At 38.3% G+C, this 16,095-nt stretch overlaps 1 long non-coding RNA gene across 1 annotated transcript in view; it reads right to left on the reverse strand.

Moving 5' to 3' along the window:
• The window catches only part of LOC147758842 (uncharacterized), a 47,561-nt gene that overhangs the window by 26,463 nt on the left and 5,003 nt on the right, over nucleotides 1-16,095 (reverse strand). The gene's annotated exons all lie outside the window — the stretch shown is intronic.

The following is a 16,095-nucleotide window of genomic DNA, read 5'->3' on the forward strand; positions in this document are numbered from 1 at the left end:
TGTTTTCATCGCCTTTAGCCATTAACCAAGCGCGTGCTCTAAAACTGCAAAGCGTTACTGGCTTACGTAGAGGAAGAGCTACGCGAAATATCAAAGCCCACAGTGTAAAAATAACAATCATCGTTACACCAGATTAAATAACTGTTTGTTACACAATATCAATGAATCCAATTAAAGAAGATGATAAAGAGAGGAAGTTAATTACTATGTGAGTAATACTTTCTTGCTGAGAACTAATTGTAAAGTACTGAAAAGGCATTCTTACCTATCGGGTTTTTCTAGTTATCCTTATAGGCTCATCCAAACACAAACTGTGACCGATATGAACGTTCGATCTTATTCAGATTAAAACCGCGAGGGCACGGGTTCTCCTTTAATCTAGTTATAGTTAGCTATTTAGGACTGTGGCTAAATATATTACAGGAAAGAACTCGAAAGCGAAAAAAGGTTAATAAGAAAGCAGATCAGGTAGAATCTCATTATTTTTAAGGAAATTTCTGTTATACTATTTATGTGAAACCAGACATCACCAGGGTCAACCCTATTTTATGTTTTAATGATTCTCAGCCCTAGATGTTGGGTTTGATTCTGCTTAAAGGAATACTAACAAAAATTCTTAATTTGTTCACCCCAGATTTTGCAGTATTTATGTATAGTAAAATTCGAGGTCAGCACATACCGAGTACTTAAAAATATCCAACCGAAAAAATCTCCATTTCAAACGTAGCCCTCGGACCATGTAAATTATACAAGCATAGGTTAACTCTTAAACATAAAATCTTGTAAGAGAGAAACACAAAGGTCTGACTACTCTGTCGCTGCACGAAATTATTTAGTATTCGTACATATATGTACATATATACATTTTAATTTCTTAAAAACATAGCTACTTGCCTATTAGCACTGCTTGTATTGTTTTCCACAATGAGTGATCGTACTTTTGGCGTTAGGGCCAGTTGCACGTATCGGTACAATGGTCGTTGAGGCCAGTGTGGTAGGCGGAATCGACAAACGCTGTGTCGTACCGACACCGCGAACAACTCGTGTCGATTTAGGCAATACCAAGCACATTCACATTCAACGTTAGTGACGTTTGCTCAATGCTATCCATGAACAAAAACGCGAGAAAACTATTGACCGTTGTCGTATCTATAGTGTCCGTTTGCCCTTTCATCGTGCGTTGCACATCTTTAGTTCCCGGCCACACACGGGAAAAGTAGCGCTCTAGTCTGTATGAACCGGCGACGAGGCGAACCGGAGCCTAAAACGATTCGGCTGTGCGCCCTTCTTTACACATCCCGTCGTTTGATTTGGCCGAATTTTTCTCGTCTTTTATTGGCAAGAGGGGCAACAGGGACGACATGCGCAGTGCTCTCTACCACAAACGCGGTTTGTCGTTTCGTCGTCCTTCGGCCCGACTCAACTTATTCCTTCTGTTTGATGTGTTTTTATTGCACCCGTGTACGCACGAATCGTTGACAAAACAGCGCTGATAAGAATATGTCATTGTGAGCATAACCTGTGCCACTACAGAGGAGGCAAACCTGATTGTCAGAGATGGCACAAGCTATGTTTCTTACCGCTTTTTTCGGTCTAAGCATAATTTAAATGGGGTTGTTTTTTTTTTTCGTTTTGACATTTCTTGTTAGTATGTGTATGATGGGGACGGCTGCTTCGAACTTATCTGTCCCAGCAGAAGTGTGCCAGAGCCATTCTGAAAAAATCTTGCTGTTACAACCGGCAGACTATTACTGCACAAGCAAATGGGTATCATTTGTGTTACTTAATAGAAGAAATCCTTGGGGTATACCTGAAGTACGCATATATTTAATAAAGAACTTGAACAGTGACGTTTGAGCGGACATAATAGTACTAGTTACCAGGTTTCAACACTGCTTATCAAGTCCTACGCCAAAAAAGCATAAAGCCGAATGAACGTATTAAACCTCTATAGCAAATTTTTATGGATTTAAACATTATCAAGCTACCTGTAGAGGCTGAGGCTTTAATTAACGCTTAAATTCTATAATATATATAAAATTCTAAATATAATATATAATTCTAAATTATGAATGTTAGTTTAATAACTTCCATTCAGATTATTTTAGCAGTGCATGTTGTCACGCAGAGGTAGGCAGAACACAAATTTCACTATGTATCACCTGGATTTCCCAACGATTTGCTTCGACAGTAATGTAACGGATCGCATATTGTCTGATCCCTAGAAAAGCTGTGTGAACCGATTCATATTATCTGAATTATTAATAAGATTAAATATTTAGGCTGTGATTAATGGATGCACTGCTACAAAGTAATTAGCTCGTTTCATATCTTTCTAGATTGATTTAAAAGTCGTCTGCAAAATTGTATCCTGAAATATATACCTGACATTCGGCACCCCGCGAAATATTTTCATAGTCTAAACTAACACGCTGTCCGACTGATGCTCAACTCGGATAAGCATACTTTCGGTTTATGCCAAACCCTACTAGGCGGGCCTTAATATATAGGATACTTGTAATTTCACTTGTCTTGTCTAATGGCCCTTTTGTGCCTTGTGTATGATCTGTACGACAGCGGCAAATGGACCGAAGCTGCCAGTGTTGGATTTCGATGCCGCATCGTTTCACACGAGGCATTATATTAAAAAAGATAAATAAAGAAGACCTATACCCCGGTCAAGGAGGCTAAATAATAGACTGTGGTTCGTGGTGGGTCATGTATTTGTCTCGTGGAGTACTGCCCTGCAGGAATCAGTTAAAGCAAACGAGCACACGAACGTTTATGTGTTCTTTGATTTTAAACAATTGAATTGCCTAATTTGCAAGTTTTTTCAAACTTGCATTCGTTTAACCTAGCAAAACTGGCTAAACTGGTCGGGGTGATCATTACTTCTTCGTAATGATTTAGTAAAACGATTTACAGCTTTAAGATTTATGAATTCGCAGTCAGTTAACGCCGCTTTGAATGAGGCGACAAGGTCCCTGACAAAAACACCAGACGAGATGGAACTGTGAGCATTGAAATAGGCCATCAGGTCGAGCTACGGAAACGCGTTAGCCCACGCAAAACGCGAACCGGTAAACAGTATGCCGTCAGCTATCGCCGTACCTGCTAATTTCCTTCCTCGGTGTTATCGGTCCCTGTTTTCGTCAGATTGACGGCTAGTCTCAGCTTTGTTACTCCTACCGTTACAGACTGGCTTGAACTTGGTGAACATCAAATCTACGTAGACTCCAGTAACAAATCGCTTAAACGAGATCTATCAGGCCTTCATTTTCAGAGACCTTTTTCAAAAAACTGAAGACAGGAGTGGGACTCTGTTATCGCATTATACAAGAGCCGTTTTGTCAGGTTCTCCTTGAGGACGTGAGTTTTGAAGAATAAGGTACTCTTTTTATTGTATAATATCTATTCTAAGGCATATGTTTCGAAGGCTGTGGTCAAAAAAAGGTATGCCGCAGCTCTGTATAAATCTGCAGGTGATTTAATCTCTTTGAGCTAGATGACAGAAATAATCGATATATGGTCTGTGCTTCCTGGGTGCCTTCGGACTTGCGCGTGACTAAGACATGTCAATAAAACACTTCGTGCAGGCTTCTGTCCTAGCGATGTTAATACTGACAGCGCAGCGTTTAGGTAGGCTGAGCTTCTGGTTATCCTGGTAAGCGCTTTTTGTAGATCGCGACGGGAACGTCTGCCTTTACAGATATTTTCTTCAGAAGAACTTCTCATCACAAAACTAATTTTATCATGAGTTACGTTAGGCGTAGGGGAATCGATGACAGAGCTTATCGCGAGTCCCTCTAACGTTGACACCCAACCGAGGTTGGCTGTTTCAACGGGCGTGGTACACAACTGTATTGCAGATCTGGTGACTCGATTCAATCATGCCAAGGTCACCAGCAACGATCAGAAGTAAGGCCAAGGGACCCCGCCTAGAGACCCCATATGAAAAGGTGTGTCAACATCCACTTTGCAGGGCGAACGCACGCTGTTATAATGCAGGTGCGTGGATTACGCATCTGCCGCTATGCACGATGTGAGATCGCGAACTTTATAACTAAGGAATGCGAAGACATCTCCACTGAGGTATTCACAAACATTATTTTTACGAGCTAAGTAGGACTGTCGCTATGGTTTCCGTTGACACTAGGATGTCTGTCTCCATTAGTGTTGTAGCACATTTGCAATTCTACTATGCATTTCACAAAGCCGAGTTGGCGTGTAGCCGCATCCAGTATTCTGAAATCGATCGTGAACGCAATTGCAATAGCGATGCAACGCCAAATGCTAGAACGGTCTGCATGCCTGCAATTCATAAAATTGTTGACGGTACTCCTAGAGAGGACCACCTTCCGCGATCATTGATAAGTTGTCAGGTATCATCTTCCGTCGAAAATTCTTTGTCCCCATACAGTGTCACTGCTGTACGATTTTACAATGTTAACCTGATTGTTCCACCGTCTAGCTTTAAAAAAACTAGCTTCGAAGTCAGAAACTTTGTGTCGCGAATCCTTAACCTGCAAGTGCCGTTGTGCGGCCTTCCTGGACCCTTCGCTCTTTGACGTCTTTGTAGACCTAAGATAGGTTTGACCTTCCCCGCGATATTGGAGCCTATCGTGTCAAGCCTTTCACATCGATAATTGTATTGGCCGTTTTATAGGGAAAAGACAGGGAAAGCTGATGTTTTTTTGAGCAACTTTAAATGCGAATGTATCGTTAACTGTTTTGCCGTCTTGGCTGAGTGTGGGAACAGCTAAAACATAAACTTCAGACTTCCGTTGTAAGCAGACTAGTCTTTATGCAGTCGTGCATGAGCCCTGCTATTGGGCCATTAGCTGCACCCACCAACCTCTTGGCTTTAGTCACCGCATTGTCGATGTTCACCTGCGTTACGCAAACAGAATTGTCTTCTTAAGCAGAAGCTGTCTCAGTTTGGGTCTGATAAAACTATCAGGTTTTGCATATTCTATTTCTCTAGGTGGACACTGCATCCATCGGTAACTTGTTAAAAGGCGCAGGCCAGACTTCTGTGCCTGTTGTTTGTATTGTTACCATACACTTTTCTTTTTTTCTGGTAAGTCATTTCTTTTTTACGCGCTAATGTACGGCTAGACAAAATCCCCACATTGTTTGTTGCTTTGGTTACAAATGAGCGTGTATTTAAACTTTATGTAGCGTTACACTGTCTAGTCGGTTATAAACAGAGCGCGCACTCGGTACATCCAAGTGACAGCTAACTCTGCTGTCGGATCAGCCTGCCCATAGCCCTGCGATGCAGCATCACTTAGTACGCAGGGTGGAGGCTAAAAGATTGATCCAGGAACGCCGATATTTGCACCGTGGGACTCCATAGTGAAACTGGATAATTCGAAACGTACTTTCTAACTTGAGGTATTTCTGTTTGCGCATTCTTGGTTAATATTACGGCAAGCACGGAACAACCCCGAGAGACTGTGACGTTGAGCTTTTCAACGTTGCCTTGCCAACGAAATGTTATCATAACATCCGCGCTTTAGTCATAGGTATCTCTGGTTAAATAATGTGCCCCTTTAATAATATTTACTTTTATATTTATTTGCCTAAGCTAAATTTCGTCAACCTTTTGTTGAATAGAATGTTATATATACTATTTAGTAAATTGCCAGAGATAAGGGACCTGACTAACCTGATGAATTGCACGGTAATTTTAAAGAACTTTACGTTAATAATACGTAATGTAAAAAAACTCGTTAATAACAAGATTTTTTCTCATGTAACGATAGCAACTTAAGCTATTAATATTTAAGCGATTAGGACAGTTTGCAATTTAATTTTTAGAAATTTCGACCAAGTCAAAATTTGGCACTCCAAAATATAAACGCACAGCCCTTCTTCTATAAATTGCATTTTTACGAAAACCTATCTTATTATTTACACGCAATAATAATAAATATATAATAAAAAATAAATTAAATATTATATAAACATATGGTGACTTTACGGATGTGTACAGAATAATTAGGACATTCTGCAATCTCCGTGGCTGTCTAAGAACGTAAGAAGTAAAGATTATTTTCAACTTAATATTGGAACTAAAAGCAAGGCTATGATTTTTTCGTCGAGGTAAGGCGTTCTCAAAAATAGTTGTTAACTAGTGATAACTACGTACGCATGTTTAATCATCGAAAGTTACGGTTGAATATACAGTGCTTTGCAAATCCTTCATTGCCCATAAAATAACTGGGATTTAAAAATAAACCGTCATCGAATAATCTCGTTAATCAAAAACCAAGCAAATTCATGATACACACTAGAAGACGTATGACGAAAATTACTTCGTGTCGACCATAACCACAAATGCATTGATGAAATTAACCACGACAGCTTCTACACATCATATATGCTAATATTTAGGCAGTTCGTTCTGCATAGCAAAAAAATTTGAATAGGATCAGGCGCTGTCGCCGAAAAAATTTTTGGCAAAAATCAATGAAATATTTACGGTAGGGCTCAAAGCAATCCATCCTCAAAACTAGGCTTGAGAATATATTTTTTTAAAAATTTGTTAAGCCCACTTCCTTAAAGCCAAAACAAAGGTGCACTTCATTGGTTAATTAAGTTAATAGATTGCCATCCGTTAAACTATCACACAGATGGTAGCACATAAGAAAAAAAACAATATATTTATAGCCTATCTTGTCAGAACTAGAAATTCATATTAGGTTTAATCTGTTCGTCCCCATCCGTAACTAATGAACGAGTTCTAGAGAAAAATTATTGATACTAGCATTTTACTACGCCTATATTTTCGATGATGTATGTGGGTAAAGGAAGTTATTGTTATTATTATCGCATATTAGTATTATATGTTTTATCAGAATCAAGTGGCAACCAAAATTTATCTGTTCGGTGATCTACAGTGCCAGAATGTAGTAGGATACATTATCTCTCTCTAGCACCTGATTAGTACTATGCCTGGCGGAGGTCCTCGAATACTATCTTTTTAAGTTTTTCAATCTAATCTGGGTTAGTTCTGGCCTGCTTAACTTATGCTAGAGCTCTAATCTCGAAATCATTGCTGTTGTTCAATTGCACCATTTCTGTCAGCCCATTGCAGTGGTAATTGCGGTCTTCTTATTGGAGTTCCTATAACCTTAGTTCACTAATTTGACCCACCACTTTGTCCGTTACATTTCTACGTTATCTCACTAACCATATTTTACTTTAGCTATGGCTTGACTGTACTTTGATAAATCTGTAGTGGGTTTCCAGTACCATGTCAGTTATTCCGTCGTCCATTTGAATATGTTGTCACCTAACTAAAGTCGACCCGTTGCTTTTTGCAGTTATCCCGCTTTGTAGCTAAACGAACCTTTATTTTCAAATACCACTTTAAATATTTAAAGCCGCACAAAAAGTCCATGCAGATATAAAACAGATATGTTTTATCGTACTACAGAATAGTATAAGCATCTGTAACGTTGATTACTAAGAAAGGAAGTTGTTCATACGATAGAACATGTAATACAATGCAGCGATTTAAATTTCCAGGAACGCTCATGGCCAGAGGATGCCAAACCTACAAAATATTTCAAAACCCCCCCAGAGATGGTTACATGGTATATTAGTCCGAGCTTTCAATCAGCTGTTTGCCGATAATTCCTCTGGAAATACAATGGTCTTGGATTGTTCATACAGCACCGTATAAGTGCATAAAAACAATCTGCAGTCACATGTTATATAACGACTATTGTACCTGTCGTGCTAAGCATACTTGTATCGAACCGTGGCGTTGTCAATGCAGGCCACAGTTTGACCATGAAAAAATGCTCTACACTGAACCTGGCTTTCTTGCGGACCCGCATATACCACATAATACTTGCCTTCCCATACCTCTATATTTCGAGTTTTCGATTTTTCAGCCTGTTTTCAGCACAATACGTCTGCGCCCGGGTCCGAACCTATGGCACTACGTGTCCATATAATTTGCAGGTAAATCCGTTACCCACTAAGCTATCACCGGGCTGTGAAGACATCTGTCAGTCTAAGTAGCTCTATATAGAAAAACTGAAGAAAAGAGGTGTCACTTGTATTCCCATTCTTAAATTTGCTACAAATTCAGAAAAATATCATTTACATTTAAAAAAGTCTTATGAGAGTATACTATACGAAGAAGATCTCAATGTAATTCTACTTTTTCAAGATATTCCATCAAAGCTCTCTGAAGAGACGCCTGGGAAAGATTAATAGGGAAAAAAAAGCAAAAGCGAAAATGTATAGTAAAAAAAAATCGAAGCAAAATATCACTTGAATTAAAAGCCATTTCTTACTGAATATTGTGATTGATATATCTCAATCGACTTGCAGCACACTTAGAGAATTGTAACTCGGATTGTACTTTAGGGTATTGCTGTTATTGCTATCCATATGACCATCATTCGAGCTAAAATTAAGCCCATAAATCAAACTAATGCGCGTATTCACTGACTCAACATGCTCAAGGAAGAAAAAACTTCTTACGGCACTTACTATTTACAAAGCACTTACTAAATACAGAGTTGTATTACAGTTCATCCATTCAGGTCACCATATCAAGGTTTTATGCAGGAAAGTTTTCTTTCCGTAATACCACTGCATCTCAGCGCAGACATATCATATCTATCTTCCAAGGCTTACGAAGCTTTACGTTCTAATGATAACATTGAAAGTTCGAGTAATGCGCGAGGGAAATGTAAACGTATATTATCCGTAGAATCCACGACAGCGCCATCAACATTGCTAAGTTAAATAACTGACTTATATACTACAGTACGCCTATCAGGCGCATAGAAACACGATGATAGTAATTATATTACCATGAAAATATTATATGTAGCTTGAATAGTTAAAGCAAATGCATTATTCGCGCGCTTTGTAAATTTAAAAGAGCAAGCGTTTGTGTAACATATTTGTTTTAAGGCATCAGATAAGGGATGAGCATGTGTAGTCAATAATTGAAGGTTTAGATATTGGAGCGAAATTTCGAACAGTATATCCTTACTGAATATATTTCAATATTATTTGTAATAAATAAAATAAACTTACTAAAATATAGTCGTACATATAATATACACCACTTGAAAAATATTATTCATAATGCGTGATATCTTAAATATCATAGTATGAGGCTTCTTACATGTTTTAAAGTTTGTCTTGAGTAATTAAGTAAATTTTTTTGATATAGAGCTTATAAGGGATGGCTCGGGTATTCTAATAGTCCTAGGTAATAAAGCTTTAGCAAGTCGATACTTCTTTCGCATCTCTTCAAGTAGCGACATTGCAATGGTGAGAGCAGGCTACTCCTCCGGAGAGTTCGGCCGAGAGCCGTTCTTGGCCAGCATCCATTGATACAAAATTTCATTTTATTTGATCATGCGTTTCGTGTACCACGCTACGACCAAGACGACAAAAATACATGCCATTTTTTATTTAAATCATTCTAAGTGAACTTAGTGTTGATCTTATAGGCATGTATGTAAGAAGGAACAACAACAGTATTCGTCCGCATCTGTTACGCACTCCCTAAACTTTTTGTGGGGATTATCTTTGTTATTAAGAATTTATCTAGGAACCTGCTCGAAACTGGATAGCTTAGGATCCTTAATAAAGAGCGTCTTGTGTTAGGGTTCATGTGCATGATCATCAACAGGTCACAACGTCAATTGCTGTTTGACGGCTTTATTTCTACGTTGCGCCCTTTTCAGGCCTCCTCAACTTTGGCGTTTAACCATGTATCCCTTCCTTTACAAAGTTACGATAATCAGTATATATTCTTTTAGCCTCCACATGTTATCATTGCATGACTAAAGCTATCTTATAAGTTTTGTGAGCAACTAGTTTACAGACTAGTTGCTCAATCAAGTATTCATCGTATACAAAGCAACACAAGTACTTCAAAATTAAGCAGTTTAAAATATATCTAAACAGTTTTATGGTAAGCAACTAAAGAACACATAGATAGAAGGAATAAGTAGACATGCGCAAAGAAATATACATAAACAGAAACAAAAAACAAAACATACAGGGTCTAATAGAGGAATCAACAACTTCATGAGCTTTGGGGCGAATGCTTGGTCGCGCTACGTCCGTCAGATAACACACACACACGCGTAGGGAAAGATCTTCATGTTGTCAGTACTACCTACGCGAACGATAACAGGTTGATTCCACCTTACTGAGTGCCGCATCGATTTGCCATCACTGCAACCCTTGAAAACGAGATACTTTACGTTGCAGCGAACCTGAACAGTGAAGTTTGTCGCAATGAACTTTGTGGGGATTTTTGTTAGCTGAAACTGTGGATGTCCTTTAGATCCCTAATTTCCTTCAATCGCGAATTTTCCGGTGCCTTGTCTATCAAAACTGCCTTCCGAGATAAGATGGCTACTTGCTATCCGATTCCACTTTTTGAAATGGGTAGTAAAGCGTCTAGCATTAAGCTCCTTTTCTCTCTTACAAAATCTGAGTCGAAGATGTTCCTCCAACTCTTCGCCTACAAGCGGAACTTTTTGCTTTGACAAAGATAAATAACTTTTGGCTTTTCGTCAATCAGAGCGCATGTACCAGGCGAACTTCGTTACATCAAAATGGCTGCATTTTTTAAGTTATCAAACACATAGTACGTAAATCTCAATCGCAGCCAGTCCTTAAATCCGACATTGAAGCGAGTACGACTTTAGACTTAGATAGTGCTTGGATTTGCCTTTAGCTGTAACACGGTATGAGGTGTTTAAATTTTGTTATTATGTCCACATTCAAGTGACCGCACCTATTTATCGCTGGTATATTCCACCTAAAAATCAGCAAAATCAATAACAAAGCACGTGCCATGGCTCGTTATCACTAACGGATGCACCATCGGCCCTATATCCTGGTTTTTCTACATGTATTTGCGTATATACGCCAGTTCCAAGACCCTTCGTTCGTATGAAGACCCTTCGACCATATGAGTTCGTTACTGCTAAAACGGACAGTTTCTTTCATTATCGGTTGAAGCTCTTCATCGCGAGTTCGCCTACAAGCAAGCCAAAAGCCTAAAAGCATTTGTAATTAATTTATAGCGATGGCGTTTGAATCGACTCAAACGCGCACCGGTTGGGACAGCGTTCGCTAGTGTGATTGAAGTCAACGCCATATACAATAATTTCTTCCCTCATCTTTGCTCATACATCACATTGGTCCGCTAATCATGTGGTCTGCAGATAGTACAGTGATGTTAATACTGCGGCCTTTACTCTGGAACAGCACGCTTTGGCTGCCCGTGAAGGGCGCAATCTGAACGCCCCGTCAATACCATCGGAAGGAATTGCTTGAAGTCATCCATGTTCTGTCTAGATTGGTATGGATCGTGCATAAATAACTGCCCCATTTTATAATACTGCGTAAACGGGATATTTCATTTTCAAACGCAAATGTGAGGGGCGCGCCCAAACGCAAGAGATCAGGATCTGATGGAAAAGCAGCATCCATCTGACCGGCAAAACGTCGCTAATGAGCTTTATGTTGAACAGTTCAAGATCATAAAAAATTTTGAATTTATAAAAGGTAATGTGGCAATTTATCATGTTGACGCTAGGCGAATATCAACCAGAACCAAAAACTTCAGTTTTTATTGCTATTGCCATGCGGCTTCTGAAAAATGCAACAGCAGTTTCTAAGAGATTCTAGATTTAAAGGGTTCAAAGTTTTACGAAAACGGCTCAAAAAAACCAATTTGAATATACCTAGATTTTTTTTATGTACACATTAATAACCGGTCTAGGAAGGGGAATATCAATATCCAATAGCATCATCCATGTAAGCGCCAACGATTAGTCCCCGAGTTTCTGAAGACTTTTTACAGCCGCTGGATTTTTTTATCCATATAAATCCTTAAATTTTTGGCTTTTAGCTTGTTTTCAACCGAAAATTTAACTCCCCTAGCATTTTTCGTATATATCATATTTGATCGGCTCTTTCGCAGTTACAATGAAAATGATTTGCAAATTAGGAACGGAATACCTTGAAAATATATAGTTAGTTGCTTAGGCCCTGAATTGAAGCTGTAATCGCGGTGAATAGTGATTATATTTAATGAATATGCCTGTAAGGAATGACACCTTTAGCACACGGAAAAAATTCTGTTGAAATATATGCTTTTACTACGCACTGGAAAATCCCAATTTTAGCCTTGCACCGTACGCATATATTAAATAATTTCCAACCAAAACAAGCAGGTTTCATTCTATTGATATATGTGACCCAAATGCTAATAATGTCTTAAAGACTAAGCACTAGTGCCAAACACTTAAATTTACGAATAAGTTCGGGCCATACGACAGTTATCACGACTATCTCTTACTACAAGGATCTGGTTTTTGCAGCTACAGCCAATCAGCAAAAAGAAACTAATATAAGAAATCAACAAAAGTAAAAATGCATCAAGTACAACCGGCGGTTTTTTAAAAATTCACTCTTGGGGACGAGATGTTTCAAAGTGAAATGTCTAGGTTGCAAGCGATAGCCATTTGAATCCTCTTCACCCCTTCGAACCTTATTCTTTCAACACTCGTTCACTGAACAGTTATGAAGCTTACTTATTAGCGACGACCCTTGAGAAAGATTGCAGAAATCTATAATAATTAATCCACTTTTAATATTGTGGCCATCGTTTAAATTAAACAATTATACAGAAAAGTGCAGCATGGAAAACAAATGTGAACAGGTGAGCCTGCTTATGTGCTATATAAATAAATATAAATTTACAAATTTGTTTTTCTGCAGGTCATAGAAAAACAGTTTTTTAGAACTAAATAAATCTTCTCCTACTTCTTTATCTACTTACTGAAGCGTAATGCGTTATTTAGATGTCTACTTTCGATATGTCAACTTGATTCACATACACTTGCTATATATAATCAAATCCCCGATCCAAACGAGATACGATGCGTTGTTAACAATGAATGTTATTATGAAGTTCAGTTGAAGAATTAAGTTCATCGAGCTTCTCCTTCTTTTCTTCATAAAGACGCTTCATTGAAAAGCGATGTTGAAGTGGATACACTGTACAGTATGCATTGTGCATCTCTCACGACATTATCGGGGTGTCTTGGAAAAAGGTTTACAGCACCTAGGTATAATCTAATGCTCCGCGCATTAGGCTCTCGACGAAGTAGGACAGAGAAAATGGCTAATATAAGAGCTGGTCATAGGTTAAGGAATCTGAATATCGTCATTTCTCACCAGTCGAAACATTTCTGTGGTTGAAAGCTAATTTTCTAGATTTGTTTGGAACAATTGCGATCATATATACATATATGACTGATACATATATACTTATGTATAAGTAATAACAGCAAGATTATATATAACAAGTATTACTCTAATCTAAACCGTTATAATGACTATTACTTTAATCAATAAATTGGTATCATGAATTAGTTGAAAATCGGTACATCACAAATAGATGTCATCCGATGGTAATTTTATCGCTATCTACTGACGACCTAGGCGCAACGATGTTCAGTCGCGAAATTTTCGCAATAATTCTGTTAACTTGAGCTACTTCTCTCCGCGAATCAGGTTTAAGCAATTCCTAAATTCTGTGAGTATGTGTTTAGCACAACTGTTTGCTTTGACTATACAATAAAAGTATTACACTTTCTGCCATACCAATGCAAACTTATACATTACGCAAGTCCGAAATACTTGTCTGTTACAATTAAAACCTCTCATCTGTTATTAGAATTGTTAGAAAAATAATTGAAAGACAGAGCATTACTTTACAACGAGTCGTATGAAAAAGCGACACATAATGCAGCTAACTTAACTTACAAACCCAATTGCACGTCTACCCCGCAGGCTAAGAGGACGTATAGCGTTACTGCGCACTTTGTTTTCAAAAAGTTTTTGCGCACTTTTAGTTTGCTCCACGATCGTTTTGATTATTATTACTGTTGTGGTACACTTATCATCAGCCCGGTCAATCTGATTAAAGTGCAAATAAACAAATACCTCTTTATATAACGAAGAGTTTAACTCTGGGTCTTTACGCGGACGTTCCCCTTATAACTGTGCAGATCGTCTAAGACGTTTGTCATGTTTTTTTTTCTTTTTATAAAAGGAAACGTGTATTTTACACAGTTATTCATACATAAACATACAGGTTATATATAATATTTGAAAGTACGATTATGCCCAGTTTGCTCTAAAATTTTTGATCAATACGAAATAATCATTTCATACAATATGCGTTCGGACAACGCAGACCAATAATAGAATGTAAACTGGAGATTAGACTGTGATACAGAAAAGTATTAATAAGTATTGCTTTTCGCCAGTTGTAGGCTGACGAAATGTACACGTATGTATCAGGATCGAGTATAAATCGAAATAAGACTATGAAACTCATTAAATATATTTCTTAATTAATTTTACCTGTCCTGAAATATATGCCGTTGGTGGGACTTCAACCGGCATCCCCTATCATAGGCAAAGGTTTCGCTATGAAAGGCACTTCAAGAAAATTCAAACAGTATATAGTTGTTCTGTATTCAATGATATGACTGCGGTTATGCACTATGCCAAAGGAGTCGTCAGCCAATGAAGACACATCCCTTAAGCTTACCAAGTACGTGGTTGTCGAATTTTTACCATTCGGTTTAGTCAAGATCAGACGCTAAGCATCATGACGTACGCGTTCGAGCATCATAAAAAAATTACCTAATACTCAACGAGAGTACCATTTGGATTTGAGTTTTCCTATTTTTGCGCTTTGCATTTTGAACCCCAATACCATCAGTGTTTGCCCATCGTCGGTCTTGCTTTCAGGGAAGGTTAGGTTCGGTTAGGCTTTAAATTCTTTTGGCACATCGCGGTGATCGACTCATTCTAATAATATTCAATGCACACAACAAGTGAAACAACAGAGTAATATCACTTCTTAGCTAGTTTTCCTTCACTATATACATATTCAACACCGTGTTGTTTGTCGGTGTCCACTAGGAATGTGCTCTGCAATGCGGTAGAGCGTTGTAATGCCGGCCATATTAGATGTATCTTATATTCGGGTGTTAGATTTGCCTGAATCTAGAAACAAATGTTACGAAGATAACTTTTGAGATTACCCGAGACAACTATAAAGTTGGTCATAAAGAGGGTAGATTATAAGGTTTCCAAATCTTTTTTAGCGTTTTTACCTTTCCTTCGCACCCTTGACCAAGTTTATCCCTGTACGTTCTCACTTAATTATATAGTCAATACCGATAATATTCGAGTCCCACTAAATGAAAGCGCATTCATTGCTAGAATCTGCAGTTTGGCTGATCTTTGTTTCATAAATTATCGAGTGCTGCGATGAAGAACTATCTTTCGAGATGCTTACAAGCTATCTAATAAGAGGTTCCCACCAGTCGCCGAGTGCTTTAGGACAGCCACAGTACCGCACGTAACTGTTTCTACTACAAACTCAAGTAAAAATCAAACGTTTCTGAGCTATTATTAACTCGAATAATTAAAGGTTAGCACCTACGCTTTCCGCCTGTTACTTCAGAAGCATAGTTTACGAACATGTGCAAAGAAAAGTGCAGTAAGTATCGAATGTATTAGGAGATTTTCATCCTGAACTTTAATCGAGAAAGTTTTCGATCACTCTGAGATTCGACCAGCTATTTGCTCCTTGTTCTCAAACGATTGAACTCTTTACTATTCACGTCGTGTTATAATCAGATTTAGTCCACTCTCAGCAGGAACTTACCTGCAGACGAATGCAGACTGACTGAGAAAAATAATTTCGAATAATTGGCGGGCTGTGCAAAAGATACAGAAGGCAGGTAAGTGAGTTTCTTATAAACTGAATGAACAGACACGATACTACGTCTCATTGACATCAAAAGACCTTACACTGATTAAGTAAGTCGCGAAGTACTTGTGCTGCATGACATCAGTCTTCCTTGTATGTAACATCGAAAATAGAAAAAATTGCTGTTCAGTTAGGCCTCTCACGCATATTATTTGCCAGAATTAGCCTTCAAACTATCTCTAGGTTAAATCGACGCAAAATTTGTTCGCCAGAGAATAGTTCTCGTAACTTGA

This window comes from Varroa destructor, unplaced genomic scaffold (assembly GCF_002443255.2).
Source record: "Varroa destructor unplaced genomic scaffold, Vdes_3.0 BEIS01000001.1, whole genome shotgun sequence".
NCBI classification, from domain to species: domain Eukaryota; kingdom Metazoa; phylum Arthropoda; class Arachnida; order Mesostigmata; family Varroidae; genus Varroa; species Varroa destructor.